This window comes from Pinus tabuliformis, chromosome 1_2, assembly GCF_031772625.1.
Source record: "Pinus tabuliformis cultivar Carrire ecotype Pingquan chromosome 1_2, CPIR1, whole genome shotgun sequence".
Classification (NCBI taxonomy): Eukaryota; Viridiplantae; Streptophyta; class Pinopsida; order Pinales; family Pinaceae; genus Pinus; species Pinus tabuliformis.
In genome coordinates, this window is record NC_142298.1 from 1,327,428,569 (window position 1) to 1,327,445,472 (window position 16,904).

The window sequence follows — 16,904 nt, forward strand, 5'->3', positions numbered from 1 at the left end:
ATTTGTTTCAGTTGATATTAAACATATACATCAGACATATAAGGAAGCAAATAATCATCACACATAACAGCAAATTCAATAAGGAGTTCACCCCAATCTCGTGGGCTACGTCTCCTGTGAGCTCTAGTCAACTAGACTTGCCTCTTTGGGATTATGGCTTGAATACTTTTACAAGTTCCACACTCAACTCCAAAAGGTTATAGACTGAACCTATGGGTTTAGAAAAACCATATACGTCTTTGTCCTGGCTATCCTCTCTGTGCAGGCAGATCTAGGCTCCCTTGGACTTGATTCCTTCAGTAGGTGCACTAAGTTTCCCTGAGCTTTTTAATGGCACAAACTCCTTTAGAATGCTTCAAATGTCTCTGAAACCTCTGTTAATGTCTCCAACACATATCTGACATAAACAAATGACTGTTCATTTGCTCAAAATGAGCACTACATCCCCGATCTAATTCTCCCAAGGATGGCTCTAAGCTGCCTGGAACTTCTCTTCAGCATCTCGGCCTTTAGAAGCCTCCAAATGCTTCTTCAAACACCTTCATAGGATTCAGAAGGTTCCTTACAGCATAAATAGGCTTTTTTTTCACCTCAAATAGATGAACCTAGCCTAGCACAACTCAATCACTGAAATGGCCCTAGTGGCCCTAAAAGCTTCCCTGAAGCTAAATAGTGAGAAGAATGCCTCAACAGAAAAAATGAGCTATAGAAATGGACTCAAAACACTGAAAACCTTCATAAATGTCTTTCGTTCCACATTCAATGGCTGCACACTTCCCAAAGCAGCTCCCAAACTAATTTGGCCCTAGTGGCTCCTGGAACTTCCCTGAATCAAAATCACCTACAAACGACCTCAGATGGCTGTGAAACCTATTCCAATGGCTTCAGAAGGTCGAAGAGACCTAAAATAAATAAAAAAAAATCATCCAAAAAGGCCTTCCCTAGCCAAAGTTATGGCTCATTGAAGAACTACGAGTTGCCCCTAGAAACACTCCAATTTCCTAAATGTAGAAGGGCCAGTTAGGGCCACCAAATATGGCGGGCTGCCAATTTTGGCACCCTCCACCAAAATCTCCACCAAACAGGCCACCTATTAACTGACCGTTTAATGGCGCATGTGAATGGAACTCGGGCTTAGTGGTTTATATCGGATTACGTGCAGGACGGTTAGGTTAACGGGAAATTTAACTGTGTGTTAACTCCTGCTTTTATGGGACATGTGACCACGTATATAACCGATAACAGTTTACACGCAGGCGGTTTAGGGTGTTAGCACCTGGTCTATGGGCGGTGCTCACGTGGTATGGGGGCTGGCACTTAGGGGCTGGCCCCCTGCAGACCCCAACCAACTTAAAATTAAACCTCATATTTCGTTTCCTTCGCCAACCAAACAAGAACTGCACCCTTGGGTTAACGGTAAGTCGTATGGGTTTTTAACCAGAGGTCGTGGGATCGAAGCTATACCAAAATTTTAAACAATGCACATACCACCTGCTGACATCATCCAGGCCACGTGGCGACCTCGAGCCTGCCACATGGCAACTTGTGATTGGCATTCAAAAATGGAATATTCTCAAGAATATTCTTGGGAATATTTTCAGGAATATTCTTAAGAATATTCCAAGGAATATTTTGCGAATATATTTTTTTTTAATGTTTTTTGAAAAACTTCAAAAATTGAGGGTCATTGGGCAATTTTTCTTTTGGCATAACTTCTGCATATGGAGACCATTTTTTGAACTGTTCACAGTGCCGGAATCAGGAGGACGAGCTCTATCCAGTCGTTCAGGTTCAAACTAGTTTTGAGCACTTTCTTTTTTGAGAATTTTATGACACTTGGTCATGGGCTCCTGATCAATAGTCCCTTAATTTCACCCTTGTGGGAGAGCAAGGACAAGCTCACGAAAGTTTCTTCGAGAAGCACAGTCAGTTTGATAAGGTAGCGGATTCCGCGATTATCACCCACACTGCCACCCAGTTCACCTCCTTCACCTCCATCTCCACCCACTCCACCTCCACCACCTCCACAGTTCAGTATGGTGAGCACGATCAAACTACCAGTATTCAGAGGAGTAGGGAATGAGGATTCGAACCAATTTTGGTTTATGGCAAGAGCAGTATGGGAAGCACAAGGTGTCACGGACTACAACATTAAGAGGGGTACATTGGTGAGTGCACTGCAGGATTGTGCATTAATGTGGTACATCAAGCACTCTAATGACCACCCAAACGTAGGGATAACAGAGATCTAGAATGCATTGAACAAAGAATTTAGTAGGCCAAAATCAAAGACACAGTCAATCATCGAGTTTAAAGAGATCGCAATGCTTCCAGGCGAGACCCCCTGGGATCTGGACCAAAGGCTGAAGAGTACGATCCGCGAGACCAATATGACACTAACGGATGCATAGCATTGTGCATGGTTTGTACCATCTCTGACACCACACTTGAGGATGGCGTTGTCACAGAAAAACTTTCTACCTAGGCCGAAGCGTTGGAGATGGCAATGAGATTACATGAGACCCTGATACAAGACCCTAGGTAGGGAGTTCAACAAATCCATGCGCAATTGCAGAATCTATGTTTGGAAATGCAAAGCTTGAAGCAGCATAGGGCACCACGGCCAAAGGCACACGAGGAAGTATGGTGCATAAAATGCAAAGGCCAGGGCCATGACAAGGATCACTGCCTAGTATTCACGAACTACTTGGCAGGAGGAGGGCCAATGCCACTGAGACCGGAGGCGCAGGCAGGGCCGAGTGCGGCACCCACTTTATGGTGCGTGATTTGTCAGATAGGAGGGAAACACATGACGGACAATTGTCATTTGCTACAGAAATATACACAGACACCCCAGCAATTGTTTTGTAATTTTTGTAGGTCGGTAGGCCACGATGAGCGCACTTGCCGTAGTTACGAGCTAATGATGGATCGAACCACAGGCTATAAGATGCAGACCGAAATGCAAGCCCTCGACCCAGATGCGGGGATGGCGCGCTCTGGATTTTAGGGGCGAGGTAGGAGACGAGGAGGAATGGGACCAGGAAGGGGCCACGGATAGTTAATTTGTTACAATTATGGAGGACCAGGGCACTATGCCCGCGACTGTACCAACTCGACGTGGATATCCTGTACGTATTGTGCTCAGTTTGATCATGAACTAATAGATTTTCCTACGTTGATCACAAAGATGCTCGAAAAATGGGTATTCCAGCCACCCCCGACTCAGAATATACAAATGATGAGGTCTAAACCGTGCGAAGAGGACCCAAATGTAAACATGATGCTTAGAAGTGGTGCAACCATAGGAGATGTTGGGCAGTGGATCCCCCCCTAATGGGTTTCTGGGGCTGGAAGCCCGGATTTTGGTCAAGTGTAATGAAAAGACCCTGTGAAATGCGGGCACGGAGTGCAAGAACCTAGGGTTGTCTGCCCTAAAATAATGTAATTAATAAATGATATGTTGGCCTACCCATGGTCCGCAGACCATCGGAGTGTATAAATAGAGCGAGGCTCTAAGTGTAAAGTTAGTCTTAGTTTTGGGGAAAAATGATATGTTCTTTTGGATGATGAATTAGCTCTAAGTCTGTAAGTCCGAGTCTTGGGTTGTAGTAGTAGGAAGAGGCTCTGCAGCTGAGTGCGCAGAGGCCTGATAGAGTCCGCTATTGTGTGCGCAAACCCCTGTGCACTCAGCTACAGGGGTCTGCGCACACAGCTGCGGACTCTATCATGCCTTTGCACACTCAACTACAGAGCCTCTTCCTACTACTACAACCCATGACTCGGACTTAAAGACTCAGAGCTAATTCATCATCCAAAAGAACATATCATTTTTTCCCAAAACTAAGACTGACTTTACACTTAAAGCCTCGCTCTATTTATACACTCCCATGGTCCGCGGACCATATGTAGGCTGACATATCATTCATTAAATTACATTATTTTAGGGCGAACAACCCTAGACTCTCGCACCCACATTTCATGGGGTATTTTCATTACACTTGACCAAAATCTAGGCTTCCAACCCCAAAAACCCGCTATGGGGGGATCCGCTGCCCAACAGGCCCCCAACACAATCATCGTGACTCATCCCGAGTCACTCTACTGGTGCGGCGATCTTTGCGTGAAGTCCATGCAGCAGGTCTCATGCAGCTTGGGTGTCTGCAACACACTATTCTGCCACTTGTTGTACTTGTTGCATGCGTATCTCTGAACTTTCATGTGCCGGGTCACATTCCTGTCAAACCGTGTACAATTCCTGCATCTGTACCAACTTCCCTTCAATGGTAGCTGTGATTGTGAATGCTTCATCGATCCATGGCTGGATGCACGCTTTAAACAGGGCTTCCTTTTGGTGCGCGACATCTAATCGGTCCTTCAGTGCCCTTGCCTACTATAGTCTGGCAAGTTGTTGAGTAAGGGAAACCGTTTACACAGTGCCCCGGACACTATTGTACTCTTGCTACAACTCGCGCGCCTCTATCTCTAGGCACTGTAGGTTTGGGTCTTCCTGCAGATGTGTAAGTATGGTGAGTGCTTGCTCCAACATCCTGGTGCACCCTTGTGTCGCCTAGCCAATTTATTCCAACCCCATCTCGATAGCGCGGCCGTGCTGCTCTCTGAATTTTGGGGTTGTGGAGGACTGCGCCTTCAATCACAGCTCGGAAATATATAGGTTCAGTGCCAACTAAACCTTTGTTGTTTCCTCCTAGGCCTCGCGAACTTCGGCCACCATTTTATGGACCCGCTCTGCTACTGGTAGTTTTGCTGGCACAACGAACTCCGAAACGCTTCTACATGCCTCCTCTACGGCTTGCTCCAATCCGCTAACCTGCATAACCAACGCATCACTCTGGATGCTGAGTTGGTCCATGTTGATTTTCTGCTCATTCAGGACCTGAATCGCTCAGGCTTCCTAGGCACGGAGTTCAGCGATGACCCCATCTTGCAGCTGGTACAGTATTTCGCATGGCAGGGTGGCCAAGTTCAAGCTGATGCCTTTCATGTTACTCATCGCAGCCCAATCATCCTCGTTTGTTGTTGCTAGCACACCTTCGGCAATATGAAGTTGTTATGTATACGGGCGTGTAGCGTCTGTTCGGCCTCAGTGGTTCCTGTTGCGACATACTGGGCCATTGTACCTATTTGGGGGTGTTGTACTTATAAAACTTGTAATTGCACATTGAGCACCCCCAACACAGTGTTCTACTCCATCTGCAATCATTGGAGTGCGCCTTCCGAAACTTCCGAATCGTTTTGCGGATATCCAATAGATCACCTTTTGTGAGCATGATTGGGTTGTCGGATGTCTTTGTGGCTTTCCCTTTCTTTTTGGGGACAATTTTCTTCGGGTCACGCTGCCACTTGAGTTGTGTTGATGTTTTACTAGGGTCCGTGTGGTCCTCTTCCCTGTCCACTTCCTTGCTCTACTGCCCCAAGGAAATTTCTTGGCCTTCCTCGACCTCTCTAGTTAGCACAGTTGTGGTTTCTGCTGTCTGTGTTGCTTCTTAGTCCTGACGCTTCCTGTTAACTAGCTGTGCGAGGCACAGCTTGGTGTCCTTCTTTCGTTGTCAAGCCATGACCTTCTCCATTTCCACCAGGTCTAGAGCGTGCAATTCCGGAGGCCATGACTCCATCACTGCAAAGATCGCATCATCTGTTGCAATGAACGGAAACTTCTCCCATTTTCGTATTGGATCCTTGCGTGTTCGGATATATAGGTTATGCATATCTGCCTTGAATTCTTCCGCGCTTTGCAAGCGGTTATGAATAGTAGGGGATAAGCGCGGCCTGTGTTTGATCCATGTTCGGATGCTTGCCTCCACAAACACCAAGAACACCTTTATCTCGCGAATCCTATGAGCGTCTCTTATGGCCTAGAGCGAGGTGTACCTCGCAGCTTCGGGCAGGTCACCCTCAGTAGTGGGAAACTAGTTGTCCGCTAGCAGCTCCCCTGCAACCAACATAATGGATAAGAGCAACCATGCATAGTGGAAGGTCTTACCCTACTCCTGGGCCTCCCTACAGTTCGTCAAGAATTCATCGCATAGGAACTATGCCCAGTTAAACTGGACCCCCTCTACGCATTGCTCTGCCAATGCAATCACAGATGCTGGTACTTCGTCGGCGTGGCATTTCCTCATTAGCTTGCTGGCCAACAACTGGGTAGCTATGCACACCCCTTGGTCTTTAATACTTGCTATTACGTACCCCTTCTTTCTCTATTCTAGCTTATACTTGGCCTTCATAGCTTCTGCGAGGGCCAAGTTGCTACTTTTTCCTACTATGGCCACAGGGTCATTTCCTTTGACTGGCAGTCGAGAAATTCGGTGAATCAAATTGGCCATGATGGGAATCGGGTCCTCCAGCCAGAGATACCCATCATGCACCAGGCACAACAGCTACTTGATGACAAAAAATGATGATAGGCACTCGGTGGTAGTGGGGTATCCATCGCAGATGGAGTAACCCAGCCTTCTCCACACCGCACAACCATTTCTGCTTTATTAAGTTCTCTGCGGAAAACTGTGGGAACTTCTCACTGTCCGCGAGGTCCCAATATTCGAACTTCATAGTAGGTACTTGTCCCAATGGCGGACCTTCGAACCTTATATCATCAGGGAGGAGCGTGGTCTGGAGCGCACTCTTCGTGGCCTCCAGGTCCTTTGGTACCTTGGCCTTCCCCTTCCACCGGGGGATGTAAGGAGGTAACTTTTTCGTAGAATGCTTTTGGGAGGCATCCTCCGCCTCGTCATCTTGCGCCTCAATTTGGGTGATCAGGGCCTGCAAGTCTTCCTCCTCCTCCTTTGTTTCCATGGTGACGGATTTTCCCTTCTCCGTTATTGACAATTTGCCAAACCGTGGGTTTCTTGGGGATACCCAGACTGACCCCATCGTTTGCTTATCTTTTTGCGGCCGCGGCAGGCGTGATGATTTTGAAACTTTGGGCACAATTGCCACCTCTCCAGGCTCCTCATGGGCCATACCGGGCTCCACGGTAACTTCAGTGAACCGCACTCTTGTTCTAGCAGTTGTCATTGTGTCTACACTTGAGGATGATAAGAGTACGCGGCGCTCAATGCTCTGTGCTTGCTCAATTCTCAAACAACCAAGTGTTGCCTTGGAGCTGGCCCTAGGGTTTTTATAGCGTCCTTTGAATTTGAATTCGACCCTTCCCTCCACTTTTGTATCATTAATGCCTTCTTCGCGGCATATCATTCGAAATCTTGTTCTTAATTCATGTCTTAATTGCCCGCCGCCCGCTCCTTTTTTCCTTAAATTGGACCTCTTGTAATGAACAGTGACACCAATGGTCACCTCCCTGCCTACCCGTGTAGCACCCTATGTGCGGTCGCGACCCCTATGACATACCGATCCTACATGCAACCTCCTTATTGTGTAGCTCCCATACACTCTTATAAATTCCCACCCTCTCTTTAAACTGCTTGGAGCACTGAGACTATGCTTCCTACGAATAGTCAGGTGGTTGCACCAGCAATAGACACAACCGTGAGCTACAATGAAGCAGAAAGACGTTTCCTCAAGGGACCGCGAGGTAAGTACATTAAATCTTTGAATACTTGGATTAAGATGTTGTTATGTGAAAAACAGGTGATGCGAATACGTTAATGTTTGGAATGACGCGGAGTGGAAAGATCTACAGAGGTAGCGGGGAATTTGGAAATAGTCCTTTGATTTCACCTTCGCGAGAGAGAGAGGAAGAGCTCACTCGGGTCTCTCTGAGAAGTGTGGTTAGTTTGATAAGATAACGCATTCCACAATTACCACCTCCGCTTATGCCACCACTCGCTTCACCTCCTCCACCTCCATCTTCACCCACCACTCGCTTCACCTCCTCCACCTCCATCTTCACCCACCCCACCTCCACCAAACCCGCAGTTCAGCATGGCGAGTGCGTTCAAGCTACCCGTATTCAGATGAGTAGGGAATGAGGATCTGGACTAGTTCTAGTTCATGGTAAGAGCAGTGTGGGAAGTGCAAGGGGTCACGGACAATAAAATTAAGAAGGCTACATTGGTGAGCGCACTGTAGGATCCCGCATTGACATGGTATATCAAGCACTTTGATGACCACCCAAATGCAGGAATAGTGGAGATCGAGAATGTGCTGAACAGAGAATTTAGCTGGCCGAAATCAGAGACAAAGTCAATCATCGGGTTCAAAGAGATCGCGATGCTTTCAGGCAAGGCCCCTTGGGATCTGGATCAGCGATTGAAGAGTACGATTCATGAGGCTAATATCACGCTAACAGATGCGCAACACTGTGCATGGTTTGTGGCATCTCTAACACCACACCTGAGGACGACGCTCTCACAGTAGAAGCTTTCAACCCAGGCTGAAGCATTGGAAATGGCAATGACGTTACATGAGACACCGATACAAGATTTGGGGCTGGGAGTTCAAAAAATCCATGTGCAACTACCGAATCTATACCTGGAAATGCAGAGCTTGAAGTAGGATAGGGCACTGCGGCCAGAAGCACGCAAGGAAGTGTGGTGCATAAAATGAAAAGGCCAGGGCCATGACAATGATCATTGTCCTGTATTCGCAAGCTACTTGGCAGGAGGGGGACCAATGCCATTGAGACTAGAGGCACAAGCAGGGCCAAGTGTGACACCCCCGCTATGGTGCGTGATCTGTTAGATAGGAGGAAACCACACAACGAACAACTGTCATTTGTTGCATAAGTATACCCAGACTCCCTAGCAGCTGTTTTGTAACTTCTGTAGGTCAGTGGGCCACGACGAGCATACTTGTCACAGCTACGAGTTAATGATGGATCAGACCCCAGCAAATAGAATGCAGACAAAAATGCGAGGCCTCGACCCAGCCGTTGGGTTGGCGCGTGCTGGATTTCAGGGGCAAGGTCAAGGATGAGGAGGAATGGGGCCAGGAAGGGGTCACAGACAGTTAATTTGCTACAATTGCAGAGGACCAGGGCACTACGCCCGTGATTATACCAACCCGACGAGAGTATCCTGTTTATACTATGCTCAGTTTGATCATGAAATGGTAGATTTTCCTACATTGATCACACAGATGCACAAGAAAGGGGTGCTCCAGCCTCCTCCGACTCAAAATATCCAAATGATGAGGTCTGAGCCGCTCAAAGAAGACCCAAATGTGAATATAGTGCTTAGAAGCGATGCAACCACGGGAGAGGGTAAGGGGAAGCAGCTTGAGGAAGATACATGGGTTCGCAAGGCTCCTACAAAGGAACCTGAGTTTGACTTAGAATGCCCAAAGGAGGTGTTCATGGAAGCTAAGAAGAGCTTCGCGGAAGCCTCTACTTCATGTAGTAAGGATCAAACAAAGCCAAGAATGGATCCTTCTATGCTTTCTACCTTTTCAGAGACATGCATGAAACTACTACGTGACAATAAGGTAGTTAAGGGACTACAGGAGTTGATCACCAGGTGTGTGGGGTCAGGGGAACCGCGCGTAGTCCAGAAATTGGGGAAGCATGCATTGTGCACCGAGAGGGAAATGAGATTGACGGCGTAGATTGGCGAATATGAAATGGATCAGGTAATCCTAGACTTGGGTTCGGACACAAATGTATTACCGAAGCAAACATGGGAACACATGGGCAGGCCTGCATTACAGTGGTCCCCTATTCAATTAGGAATAGTGAACCAATAGAATATTTTTCCCATGGGGAGGTTGCAAGGGGTAACAGTTGATATCAAAGGCGCAAGCACACAGATGGACTTTGAAGTAATAGAGATTGTCAATGACAGCAATCCTTATCCCACGTTGCTACGAATAGACTGGGCCACCGATATGAATGGAGTGATCAACCTGAAGAAGCGGAAGATGATATTCAAGAACAAGTCCCTATGCGTAGTAGTTCTGCTAGACCCAGCCGAGGGAGAGTGTTACACTGAACTAGTGCGCGACGATGAAAGCGACGATGAGTCGAATTCTATTTACCAAATAACGACGCAAGACTAGGATCAGGTGAACCTGACTGCAGATGGGAGAATCTCATGGGAACGCGATAGTTCATGTACCTTGGATTCAGACAAAGAAGTAGAATGCTAGCAAAACAGGTTGCACGAAGTGACAACGCTGAATTGAAACATGATGATTAGATCACTGTGTTGCCTGACGACAGAGGCAAGGGAACTGCCAACATATGATGGAGTAACATCAGTTGATGAATTCCTGGACAAATTTGAAAATGCAATACCAGAATAGCAGTGGTACAGTGCGATAGAATGGGCACTGTGCGAAACACCCGCATGATGGTGGAGTACACATCAGAAGACCATTAGAAACTGGCGCGAATGTAGAAGATGGATGCGCTTATGGTTTGGAAGTCCCTAGCGTCAAACGAGAGCCGGGTAGCTAGGACGAAGCAGCTTGTGTGCCCACCTGTGTCGATGGGTGCAGACGTGTGTTGTGCAAGCACATCCCAAACTAACAATCGAAAATCACAACCAGACACGGCAGCATAAAAAGTGACGAGCACCACAATTATTCCACGTCTGAGCACTCAAAAAGTTATGTGGAATCATGAACAGAATTTACCAGGCAAGACGAACTGACTGGGACCTACACATACCAGTGGTTCGATGGGCCTATAGGGCCATAAGAAAAAACTGGAGTGTGGAAATAACCCAAACACTGACGAGAAGAGATGAAACCATAAGAGTAGAGAAGAATCCCTTTAAAACAGCTCCCATAATTGGGACAGCACATGAGGGCTAGAGCGAAGAGATTATGCAGCCGCACAAGGATGAACATATGCAGTTACAGGAATCCATTCGGCGAGGGAGCTTGAAACTTCGCAAACTCGACGACGATTGGTTACGGCTGAGAAAGAAAAGTATGATATTGGATGAAGAAATCAACAAACTGGAAACCGAAGTCATGCAAGCATGCTACGCCAAGAAACTAAGCATGATGGGACAAGGAATAGTTAGCCATACTACTGTAGTAGAAGAAGTTATGACCCTGCTACCATGGCTACGACCGCACCTTACTAGACAAAGTAAACAGGGGAGAGCACCGCAAAAGGAGGAACGCAAGGCGCTGAAGGGCGTGAAGGTAATTAAGAAGGGCCCGCGGACTGGGTTGGAAGGTGGCTCACCTGACTATCCGTAGGAATCATAGTCTCAGCGCTCCAAGCAGTTGAAAGAGAGCAGGGACTTTAAAAGAGTTTGTATGGGAGCTACGTGACAAGGAGGTTGCGTGCAGGATCGGTATGTCACAGGGGTCACGGTCGTGCATAGGGTGCTGCGCCGCTGCGCGGGTAGGCTGGGAGGTGACCGTTGGTGTCACTGTTCATGACAAGAGGTCCAATTTAAGGAAAAAAGGAGTGGGCGGCGGGCAATTAAGGCACGAATTAAGAACAAGATTTGGGACGATCTACTGCCAAGATGGAATTAATGATACAGAAGTGGAGGGAAGGGTCAAATTCAAATTCAAAGGACACTATAAAAACCCCAAGGCCAACTCCAAGGCAACACCTGGTTGTTTGAGAATTGAGCAAGCATGGAGCATTGAGCACCGCGTACTCTTATCATCCTCAAGTGTAGACACAATGACAACTGCTAGAACAAGAGTGCGATTCGCTGAAGTTACCGCAGATCCCAGTATGGCCCATGAGGAGCTTGGAGAGGCAGCAACTATGCCCGAAGTTTCAAAATCACCATGCGTGTCGCGGCCCCTGTGACATATCGATCCTGCGCGCAACCTCCTTGTCGCGCAGCTCCCATACAGACTCTTTTAAAGTCCCATGCTCTCTTTCAACTGCTTGGAGCACTGAGACTATGGTTCCTATGGATAGTCAGGTGGTCGCACCAGAGGAAAGTATGTGGTTCGCAAGGCTCCTGCAAAGGAACCCGAGTTTGACTTAGAACGCGCAAAGGAGACATTCATGGAAGCTAAGAAGAGCTTCACGGAGGCCTCCACTTCAGGTAGTAAGGATCAACCAGAGCCAGGAATGGATCCTTCAATGCTTACTACCTTTCTGGAGACATGCATGAAATTGTTGTGCGACAACAGGGCAGTTAAAGGACTACAAGAACTGATCAACAGGTGTGCAGGGTCAGGGGAACCACACATCATCCAGAAATTGGGGAAGCATGCATTGCACACTGGAAGAGAAATGAGGTTGACTACACAGATTGGGGAATATGAAATGGACCAGGTAATCCTAGATCTGGGTTCGGATGTGAATGTATTACTGAAGCAAACATGGGAACATATGGGAAGGCATGTGTTACACTGGTCCCCTATTCAATTATGAATGGCGAACCAATAGAAAATTTTTCCCATGGGAGGGTTGCAAGGGGTAACAGTTGATATTGAAGGCGCGAGCACACAGATAGATTTCGAAGTAATAGAGATTTTTGATGATAGCAATCCCTATCCTGCGTTGTTAGGAACAGACTGGGCCACCAATATGAATGGAATCATCAACTTGAAGTAGCACAAGATGATCTTTGAGAAAAAGTCATTACGCATAACAGTCCCACTGGACCCAGCCGAAGGAGCACGCTACATTGAACCAGTGCGCAACAATGATAGAGACGATGATCTCGATTCTATTTACAAGATAACTACGTGAGACCAAGATTGGGTGAATCCGACTACAGATGGGAGGATCTTGTGGGAGCACGAAAGCTCCTGCACTTCATATTTAGATGAGGAAGTAGAGTGATGGCAGAATCGATTGCACGAAGTAACGATGCTAAATTGCAACATGATGGTTATATCACTACATTTCGTGACAACAGAGGCAAGAGAGATACCAACATATGATGGATTGATAGAGGTGGATGAATACCTGAGTAAATTTGAAAGCGCAGTACCAGAATAGCAATGGTTCGATGCATTGAAATGGGCACTGTGCACAACACCCGCACAATGGTGGGGTACACATCAAGAGAACTTTGAGGACTAGCATGGATGTAAAAGGAGGATGCACCTATGGTTTGGAAGCCCCCAGCCTCGAACGAGAGTTGGGTGGCAAGGACTTAGCAACTTGCGCACCCACCTATGTCGATTGGTACAGACATGTGCTATGCAGCCCACTTGAGCACACCCCAAATTCAGGATCAAAAATTGGAACAGGACACAGAGGCGATGCACACCATAAACATTCCACGTAGAAGCATTCAAGAAGGTATGCGGAGTCCTAAACAAGGTTCACCAGGCAAGACGAACTAACTGGGACCTGCGTGTACTAGCAGTTTGATGGGCCAATAAGGCCATGTGAAAAAACGTGAGCACGGAGATGATTCCAAAGCCTAAGAGCAAAGTTGAGACCATACTTTTGGAAGAAAGGAATCCTCACACAATAGCTCTCATAGGTGGGACAGTACGCGAGGACCCAAACAAAGGAATTATGTAGTTATAGGAAGCCATTCGGCGAGGGAACCTTAAACTTCGCAAACTCGAAGAAAATCGAGTACGGCTAATGAAGAAAAGCATGTTAATGGACACAGAGATCAAAAAACTGGAAAATGAAATCGTGCAAGCATGTCACATCAATAAACTAAGAATGAAAAGATAAGATATGGGCAGCCATACTACTGCATTAGAAGATTTCCGCCGAGAATTTGTGGCTCTGCTACCATGGCTACGACCGCAACTTACCAGGAAAAGTAACTAGGGGAGCGCACTGCATAAGGAAGAATGCACGACATTGACTGTCATGAGGGTAATTCAGGAGTTCCCACGAACTAGGCTAGAAGGTGAATTGAAGCCTCGCACAGGTGGTGCGACCACTTGACTATCCGTAGGGAGCACAGTCTCAGCGCTCTAAGCAGTTGAATGAGAGTGCGGGACTATAAAAGAGTATATATGGGAGCTGCACGATAAAGAGGTTGCGCGCAGGATTAGTATGTCACATGGGTCACACTCGCACATAGGGGGCTACGCTGCCACGCGATTAGGCTGGGAAGTGACCATTGGTTTCACTATTCATGACAAGATGTCCAATTTAAGACAACAAGGAGCGGGCGACAGGCAATTAAGACACAAAGTCAGAACTAGATTTGGGACGATCTGCTTCCAATCTAACATTAATGGGCCGAATGTGGGGGCAACAGTCGAATTTGAATTTAAAAAGGCCTATAAATCACAGGTGTCTATCCAGCGAACAACCCTTGGCATTTTGAGAATTCAGTTGTTGTGCTATCAAGTCGGTATGGACCTTACCAATTTGGAAGCTTTGAGAGCAAGTTCAGTGTTTGAGACATTGTCGAAGGAGACACAGGACTTCATGAATAGAATAATGTTGACAATCGAGGAAGCCGCATAGAGCCCTACGCTACCAGTGGGGATGCACTGGAAATTCCCCACATGTCTCCGTGAAATCCGTGGTTTGGTAAACTATCTATGGAAGACAAGGGAAAGACTATTAATCTTGAGACAGATGATGAGGAGGAGGATCTCTAGGCTTTTGTAGAAGAGATCGAGGTGGATGAAGAAATGGAGGAAGAAATTCAGCTAGTGCGCGCTGTAGAAAAACTGCCCAATTATGTCGCTTCGCGGAGAGGGAAAGAAAAAGTACCCAAGGATTTGGATGTCATTAAGAGTGCACTCCAAACCCCACTCCTCCCAGATGGAATTTTGTTTGAAGGTTCGGTTCTGGGCTATGTGCCCACGACGAAGTTTGAAGATTGGGACCTTGCGAACAGTGAAAAGTTCCCACATTTGGAGACTAGCAAACTCATGAAATAGAGCAAGGAGGGGTCAGTTATAGCGCTAAAGCCATGGAAATGGTTGCGTGGTGTGGAGGAGGCCACTACTCCACCTACTACGGATTCCACACCTTCATCGAGCACCGATCACGATCTTTGTCATCAAGCAACTACTTTTCTTGGTGCACGATGGGTACTTGTGGCTGGAGGAGCCTATTCCCATCACGGCAGAGCTTATTCACAAGATTTCTTGGCTTCCCTATATGGGAAGGGACCCCACAGAAATAGTTGTCAATAACAGAGATTTGGCGCTCGCAGAGGCCAATAAGAAGAAATACAAGTTGAAAAAGAAGCACAGAGGCTATGTAATTAGTTGCATTCAAGACAAAGGGGTGCGCATAGCCACCTAGCTATTGGCTGGGAAGGTGATGAGAAAATGTCGCGGCAACGAGGTACTAGTGACAGTATTCACGCTGGCAAAACAATGCATGGAGGGGGTCCAATTCAATTGGGCTGAATTCCCCTGTGAGGAATTCCTAACCAATTGCAAAGAAGCTCAAGATAAGGTCAAGACCTTCCACTACGCATGGTTTCTCCTGTCTATCTTATTGGTGACAAGGGAACTGCCTGAGGATAGTCAGTTCCCTCCCCTCTAACACGACTTGCCAGAGGCAGAAAAATACGTGTCGCTCTAGGCGACGAAGAACATCATGTGAATCCACGAGACCAAGATCTTTTGGGTGCTCATGGAGGCGAGCATCCAAGTGTGGATCAACAAAAGGCCGTGCATATCCCCCACAGTGTACGAGAGTCTACAGAGCTTTGCAAACTTCAAGGTGGATATGCACAACGTGTATATAAAGGCGTGTAAGCATCCAGCGTAGAATTGGACCAAACTTCCTTTCATCGCAATTGATGATGTCATTTTCGCTGTGCTCGACTCATGGCCACCCGAGTGGTGCACCCCGGATCTGGCGTCGCACGATGAGACAACGATATAAAAACAGAAGGATGCCACCAAGCTACTGGCACAGTAGAAGTGCAACGAGCAATTGACTGAGGAGGTAAGGGCTTCCCTCGAGGCAGCGAAGGCCGCCGCAGAGCAAACCAAGGCCACCGAAAAAGCAACAGCGGCACTGGCAACCGGGGCCACTGCGACTCAAGAGGAAAGAGGCTCGGACCTGACCATAGGACAAGGGACAAAATACACGGTGGAAGGCGCGGACCTAGGCACAAAATCTGCACAACTGAAATGGCCACGCGATACAGAATGAACAGGACCGCGGAAGAAGACCAAGGCTTCCAAACTAGATGGTGAACCCATTACACTAACAGAGGGTGACCTATACGACATCGATGACACAGTTTGTGAGGTAACTAGGGAAGCACTCCAGGAAGCAATGATGAAGAAAAAGAACGTGTTGGGGGCCCTCAGGGCATAGCTGCAAGAACTTCAGGTGCAGCTTCCACAAGAAGGAATGATAGCCACATATGGTGCCGCAGGTACATTGGCAACATAGCAGTTGTTGCAGGCCAAGATGGCTAACATCATCGCATTGCTGGAAGGAGCACTGACAGCGGATAGCATGGAGGACATAACCGTGGTGGGTCGGATCAAGGGACTTGGCCTAAACTTGGCTTCCCTTCCGCGGGATATACTATACCAGCTACAGGATAGAGCGACAACAGAACTCCGCGCTAGGTAAGGATGCACGGTACAAATGCTCAGAAAATAGTGAATAAACATTGAGCAGCTTAGTCTACAACGTGATGAAGCGATGGTGCAGAATCAACAGCTAGAGCAGAATCAATAGCTGGAGCAGAATCAACAACTGGAGCAGATAATAGAGGAAGCATGTCACCGCACTCTAGAGTTAGAAATTGCGACAGACTTACCAGTTGGAGTGCGAATTCACAGATTGGCTATTGGATTCCGCAAGGCAATGGAAGAAGCAACAAGCATACAGATGGACCTCAACCTACGGATTACGGAACTGTGATTAAATTTGCAGCCATCCACGCCCCTAGAAGTTAGGGAACAATGTGCTGGCATTATCCAAAAGGGGCTGGAGGAAATAGGATAGGCAGTGCAGGACTGTACTAGTATGTTGGAAGAATCCCTCGCGGTCCTCACTTCCTTACAGGAGGACCCCACCATACAACACCTAGAAACAGAAGCGCAGGAGCTCCAAGTGCAGTATGACAGTGTGCGCAGAACGGAGTGGA